Consider the following 8325-nt stretch of genomic DNA (forward strand, 5'->3'; position numbering starts at 1 on the left):
GCTTTTCCCCACATCACAACTGCAGTTGCTTTTCCTCACATCACAGCTACAACTGCTTTTTCCCATAGCACAATTATACCAAACTAGTCATAAATGGTGGGCTTTTCTTTGGTCCCTCAACTTGCCTTTTAAGATAAAAACTTTCTTGTGGAAATCATTTTTGATTTGGCTTCCAACTACGGTTAATCTTGCACATCATAGGATTCAAGTTATGAAGGTATGGTCACTATGTGAGAATGAAGAAAAGGTAACCTTTCTGTCCATTTATCCTCTAAGTTTCATCCATGCCTAACGTTCTATGAGTTTCATCTTGACATTAGTGATGTACGCTTCTAGACTTGATCTTGCTCATTTCAAAGTAGGATCAGGGGTGGTCTTACGTGACGGTTCAAGAGGAGTGTTGGGTTCTTCTGCTATTCTTCTCGGTTTGGCACCTGAACCACATGTTGTCGAAGAATTGGCTATGCAACATGGTCTTCTTTTATGCAAGCGTTTGGGGTACCACTCAGTCATAATAAAGATGGGTTTCCTTATATTTTTCGATGTTATTAACAAGAAAATGGTGGAACACTTGACCTTTGGTGTAGTTTTGGAAGATATCGCTTTTCTGTGCAAGAATTTTATTGATTTATTCTTTATTCATTGCAATAAATTGGTTAATTCTTTGGCACATTCCCTATCTAAGTTAGCTCTCTCTTTGGAGAGTGCTAAATGTTGGAAACATTTTGCCAAGATGCACAGCAGAAGCGCAATAGATGGTAAGCCCATAATTAAATTTTTTTAATTTTAAAATACACTTTTAAATATTGGATTCATTAACATACATACATTAATCAAAATACACATAGAGGAATAGAATCATGCTATCTGAATAACTATCAAGATTCAATGCTATCTTTTAGTATTTATAAATGAGCATCCAACCCAAAGCTTCTCGTCAAGAACTCAAACCACGATCTTCTGAACTTTTCTCTACACCTCAAGACGTGTGTGGGCACGTGAGAAACAATGAGTTTATATGTGATTCACAATATGTACTTAACACATGAGATCTTGTTAGTTATCACTTTATTATTTAAAAATAATTAAATCAAATTTAATCATTTATCTTGATAAAATAATAAGGGTAGGTACTTGTTTGGTACTCGTATTTTTGCAAAGTATAACTTTGTTACCCTTTAATATGAATAATTCTCACCCAGTACCCTGTAATTGTAAAGCAGTAAAAAATGGTACTCTCCGTTTGAATTTGGACATTAATTTTTTTCATAATACCCTATTTACCATATATCCTAACTAATTAAAATATATAATTATACAAAAAATAATTAATATATATAATATTAAGTAAAAAAAACTTTTTTTAAATAATCCTTTTTTCCTTCTCTCTCCTCCCCCTCTTTCTTTCTTCCAGACACATCCTTTCCTATTCTTCTCTCTTGTCCATCTATGACAAGCAAGGCCATGTCTGGAGTCCTCCGAAGACCACTAAATGCCACTACTATTTGTTTTCAAATAAAAAAACCCTAAAATGTACGGATTCGAAGATATGACCATCACCATCCATGGCAAGAGATTGCTAGAGCTGAGGTCTAGGCACAGACTAGATTTATGGGAAATGGCTTCTCTTGTTCACTTTGTGCTTGAAGGTCGTCGACCCAATGGTTGGTGGACGGGAAATGGCTTGGACATCGGCAGAGGCTTCATGGGAAATGGCTTGGATGCCTTTGAAGAGAAGCGGGTTCAGGGAATTTGAAGTGTTTAGAAGATTTGACATATTTAGATCTGGGCCATGGTTCATGGTACTTTGTGTTCTTGGTTATGATTTTTTGGTTTTTGGTTTTCCATATTCTTGAGACAATATCTATTTTTTTCGATATTGTTTTGTAACGCCCTGGGTAACCAAGACCGTTACACTGTGTGTTTAAAATAGTGCAAGACTTGTTAATCAAGTCATTTAAAAAAAATGTGAATTTGCATCATCAACGAATTAGGAATAAAAGATTTTGGTCATAAACAAGTTATTTTATTAAAAATGATAGTTTAGTACATGGAATCTCAAAATAGGGTTTAGATTACATATTTACAAAAATTCCAGAAGTTATAAACAACTCAGGCCATTCTAATTGCGAAATACACATTTTAGGTTTTCGTCCCTGTACAATCCCTCGAACGTGGTGGCTGAGTAGCTGACAATGTACACCTCGCCCCCAGAGTTCTCCAACTCATGGTTGAATCTACATACCCTTGCCTTTACTTGCACCACGTAGCATCTGTGAGCTGAAGCCCAACAAGAAAACATAACAGCATAACATGATTAATATCAATAACCAACTATTCCACAAAGCATAACCAAGTATTCAACAATTCATAACATTCACCTATTCAGTGATAACAATCGAAAAATTAATAATTTGTCATCCAGATAATCAACATATCATATTCATCGGGTTAACAGTAATAATCACATTCATAATCAACAGTTTATCACAACCATCAAATGATACTCAGGGTCGGCGCCCTTAGGTCGCACCCTCTATTTAACTCATTGTCTTCGGCTCACTTAGGCCGCCCCCAGTGCTATACCCACTGACTCTGGCCAGCTTAACCGAGCTCAGTGATTAATAAGCTATCCTCAGCTACCAATGGCTGAGCCGCGCCTTGTGCACAAATATTGATTCCGACACTCTTAGGCCGTTTATCATATGTCCCCATGGCATAATACCATCTCATGACATCATATTCGAGTATAGGGAGCTCTTAGTCCCTTTATGTTCACATGGTTTATAACAATCACATAACAATGCATACAAACATAGGGAACACTTAGTCCCAACCTAACCACATAATCAGGTGCAGTTTTCTTACCTCTTGTTCGAGTGAGAAACACATTACAAAGGACCCTTGAGAACGATCGATCCTTTGATCCCTTAGCAGTCACCTAGTCATAACCAAATATGGAATCCAATTAATGAAAACTTCAATAAAAGGGCTTAGCCTAAACCTCACTCCCGGGACCCCGAATTGTACCCAAACGGTGAGTAGATTTGATCCCGAGCCCTAAGGATTGAAACCCTGAGCCAAAAGCCCTTTAAAACACCTAAAATGAGCATCTGAGAAAATAGGGTAGCGCTACCCCCCTAGCGCCCCAGCGCTACAACCAGGGACATTTTGCCCTGGCTAGCGCTGTAGAGCTACCCTCTGGGCGCTACAGCGCTAGGATCAGGCAGACATGTCCCTGGTTCTTCTTCCTTCGAATCTTCCATTTCCAACCTCATTAAAAAGCTTCAAAACACCATTTAAACCCCCAATTGAACCCAAATACCATATATACTAGTCCTAGGCATCATAACCTACCCAAGCTTTGTCAAAAACCCCCATTGAATTCTCTACTTTCAAACCCAAAATCTCAACTGAACAAAATAAGAAAACAGAGCAGAAAACCAGAGTTCTAATGGTTAGAATCTTACCTCAAGCTCAGTATGAACTCCTCTTCAATGGTGGAGCAATACCCTAGATCCTCAAAACTTGATTCCCTAGCTTGGTTCCTCAAAAGAAGCTTCAAAATCCAAAGAAAAATGGAAGGGAGATGATGTACGGGAGAAGAGGTGAAGTGCTCTGTTTTGCTTCCTATTTTCTACAACCTTCCTTGATTCATATACATCCTTAAGGTAATAAGACCTAAATGCCCTCAAGCCTAATTAAAATCCTTAACAGCCACCAAGGGCAAAATCATCCTTTCGCACCTATCTCATTAACCATAATTAACACCCTCCAATTCCCGTTATTCTCAAAATTATCGAATACCAATAATTCATATCCCGTTACCCCTTAACTCCCGGCAATGCTCTAATCACCAAATTACCCCGGGACTCACCCCGAGCCCCGAACTTAATCCCGTTATGACCAAACTGCTAAGTTATACCCAAAGATCGTCTTATGTCGAACATCTCGAACAATCCACATTATAATGTGGCCTCAACAATAGCTTACCAATATGCACACAAATATACAATTACGCCCTCAATGGGCCAAATTACCAAAATGCCCTCATAACAAAATATATACCCATATGCATGCATTTATCATCATATAATAACATGATCCACATAATCATGCATATACTCATATCATGGCACAATAAATCAATTATGGCCCTCCCGGCCTCCTAATCGAGGTCCTAAACCTCATTAGGAAATTTGGGTCGTTACAACTATCCCCTCCTTATAGAAATTTCGTCCTCGAAATTTTATCTGTACTGCCTGGATATAAATTACGCACTACTGTTTCCAGTTTCCCAGGTCATTCCTCAACCTTGCTGTCTCTATAACATTACCTTAAGGTGCAATCTTGTTCCTCAAAACCTCATTCTTTCTATCTTATAACTGAACTGCCCAATGCACATAGAATAACTCCATCTTCAGCTGCAGATCCCCCATAACTCAACACATGAGTTTCCTCTAACCCATGTCCTCAACATGGAATATCTACATACACTGAGTACAGCTGACAATGCCAAAGCTGGTGTCAACTTAAAAGCAAGCTAACTGATCCTTTCCAGGATTTAAACAACCTTAATACTTTAGGGTACAACTTGCTCTTATCCCCTCTCCCCTTTATCCTTGGTGATATTCCTAGAAAGGTACAATCTTCTAATTGGAACACCATGTTTTTGCTTTCCAATTTAGTAAAACTCTTCCATTTACTTTGAAAAGTGAGCCTCCAAGCTCTAATCTTTAATAATCTTAATGATACCCTAAGCTACCTCAGGATCCAAATATAACATCTCACTTATCTCATTCCAACGAATGGATGGTATACATTTCCTATTATACCCCATTCATTAAGTGTCCTTCCAATAACTGGATAACTCCTTCTCTCTATCTCTGATTTACCATCAGTCTGAAAATTAGCAACCGTACCAAATTCCAATTATATACTTATCGTCTTCCTTAACCCTTCTAAGACCTGGAAGTAAAACAAAGTCCTTATTCAATAAAGTAGACCTTGAATTCCATGAAGGTATAATATCTATCTCACATAGTGATTTGAATACTGATCAGCTGTGTAACTTGTTCTTACTGATAAAAGTGAATTCACCCCAAATGCTGGTCCATAATGACCCAACCATCCCACGATGACCCACCATCTCGTAATCCACTGTGATACCCATCGCGATGTTTCCTTATTCCAATTATAAACTACTCAGAGGCTACAATAGCCTTACTGGTTTCTGACACCTTGTCCTAACCTGCTAACAGGTTAAGAGCTGTGTCATATATTCCATTATGTCCTTCTCCACCCTAGGCCGCCAATAAAAAACCTTCAAACTCTGGTACATTTTCCTGATGCCTGGATGAAAAGACCAAGAGAGTAGTATGAGATTCATCCAGAATTTCCATGTAATTCTGGTGTCCATCAGACTCCAGATCCAATCCTTATAATACAGTAAACTTATACCTGACACTGCATAATCCTTAGCTAATCCAGCTAGGACTTTGCCTTAAATTCTCCCATCTGTGGTTCACTTAACTGTCTTTCTTTGATCCTTTATGAGATAATAATTCCAAGTATCAAACTGGCTACCTAGCCCACTCAAAACTCCACTTTAGTTCTAGTCAGATCCTTAACCAACATCATGCATGGGCAATCACTTTTTTTTTCCTGTCACTGAAGTGTCATAACAACTCACAAATTGATTCTGACCTGTAAAAAGACGTAGAACTCAACCTAAAATATATGTACCACCATGCCCGCCTAAGGAAACTCCTATTCCTAAGGCGTCCCTTAACCTTGGAAAATTTCCAATCGAGAATACATCACAACACTGTCGATCAAGATAATCACAAATCCAGTTCAGATAATCTTTGAATACTCTGTTCATCCATTTCACAAAAGCAATTTGGCATTGACCAAATCCTCAACACATGACTCAACATCCCCAGTTCCCTTATTTAATATAACAACAATCTTTCGCACAACCTTCTCCCTGATCTCTAGCTGGTAGTAACCAGATCAAAGTTCCCTAGCTGTCCTTGATCTCTAGCTGGTAATAACCAGATCAAAGATCCCTAGCTATCCTAATCTTTAGCTGGTAATAACCAGATCAAAGATCTACCTTGAAGATCATCATCCTACTCAATAATTGAGCCTTTAGTTCTTACAGCTTCATTGAAACCGTTCAGTACAGCACCCTAGATCTGATTCCATCCCTGACACCAATACAATCACCATTCTATCTCTTTGTACAGATGTACCCTTGACAAATTCCTTGAAAACTTATCTGAAAACTCATAGACTAATCCAGTATGTCTTGATCTCACTGGTTCAGGTTAAGTAGTGTCCATCACACTAGCTAAGGTTCTAACACCCCCTGTAGTAAACCTCCAACTCTAAATACAAAAGCAAATATACAACGCCAATTACTACAAGGGTTTCTCCCTTTTAAACTCAAGAATTACTATTCCTTACTTAAAATCCATCACCGTCCCCATACTTGACTAACCATTCCATATTCAAAATCCTTACGTTGTAGCTATCTTCAAAAATGCTTTGGGTAGTGGCTAACCTGTTCACCGGCCTTAATGTGCTTCTGATAAAGCTTCTTCATACCTGATCTCTTCCCTTCCTGTAATATGACCTTGAGTACCCTTGAAAAACGAAGTTAATACCTTCTATAACCTTACATATGGCCCTGCTGCTTCAATCGTGATATCATCAGTGTAATAGTCGTTCACATTCTGGTTCTAGCTGGGGAGTAGTTCAAGATATCGCTAATGAACCTGAATATAACCCATTCATGTCATTCCTGAATTCTTTGCTTGTCGGACCTATCCATGTAATTGAAATATAGAATGATTAGGAACCTTTACCCTTAATCCATCACACCCCACTCGGTACAAGTATTAATTCCTAAAATGTCTCTTTCCTTGATCCTTATCTGGTAATAACCCGATCGATGATCAACTCCTGAAGACATTGTCCTGTCTTGTAACAGGGCATTTAAACTCTACATCCCTAGCAGGTGACATCAACGAGTCCCATAATGCAATGCTCTGTCCAATCCACTTCTAAATCACATACTTCTTCAGGTGAACTAGTAATTCCTTAAACCCAACTAGTATCATTCTTCATAACGCCCTTGATACCAAATCCACCCATTCCCAAATTCCAAACCGTACCCAGCAATTCCTTGCATACTCAGCTGCATCCTTTCTAACCAATTTAGTTTCCATTCAGTCTAATCCATATACTTCGGGTGATGCCCTTGACAGTCTAGGGTTGTCCCTTATGTAACACATTAGCTTTCCCTCAGGCCCTTATCATAGCTCTCATATGACAAGCTCAACCACTTCCCCTATAAATCCCTTTACCACTCATATTCTAAATTTTTCTTGCAAAAGCTGCTAATCCTTCCTCAACAAGTACTCATATCTCAGGCCCCTCGTATAACAACCTTGCAGTATGTACCTCCTGTCTAAATATTTTCTGGGTGACACGCAACACTGAAATTTTCCTAGCTCATTATCTAACCAAAAACAAAAGCTACCAAGCCCATTAGTCACTTCTGAGGAACTAGTCTCGGGCTCTATATGTAACAAGGCTTCCCAGTCTTGATGGCCAACCTATGAACTAGACCCCCTTCCTGTCAAGACCAGGAGCCATACTACTATCAAGGGTTTTTTTTTTTCCGATCACTGAGTAGCCACCCTCACTAACTTCCACGAACGAGAATATCATTACCTGTTTTCCTTATATCTTAAATAACATGGCCCTCTCTACTGCCCAAGCACAGATAATCATCTCATGCACTGGAGCGGCCCTGACTCTCCGACCCATCTCAGAGTTTAACTTATAAATGAATCATTATCTCCGGCTGTAATGACCCAAATTCGCTAATAAGGCTTAAGGGCCTTGATTAGTGTGCCTGGAGGGCATAATGGGAATTATGTGTGACTTTGATGAGTAAATGCATGACTATGATTTAAAGCATGATATATGACTATTTGAATATTTGAGATGCATGACTATGTGTATTAGTATGCATGTAGGCCCTGATTAGGTTAGAAGGGCATAATCGTAATTTTGGCCATTATGGGCACACCTGCTTTGATATATGTGATAATGGTTGAGACCACATTATTATGTGGATATATCTGTGATTTGTGACTTGAGACGATCCTAGTGAGCAGAGTAGCGAAAAAGTCATGGCGGGGATTTATACTCGGCTCGGGGTGAGCCTAGGGGTATAAATGGGAATTTAGTGAGTATATTGGAATCTATTTTGACATCGAGGAATATAAATGGAGATTAATTAGGTATCAG

Source organism: Humulus lupulus, chromosome 2, assembly GCF_963169125.1.
Source record: "Humulus lupulus chromosome 2, drHumLupu1.1, whole genome shotgun sequence".
Taxonomy (NCBI): Eukaryota; Viridiplantae; Streptophyta; class Magnoliopsida; order Rosales; family Cannabaceae; genus Humulus; species Humulus lupulus.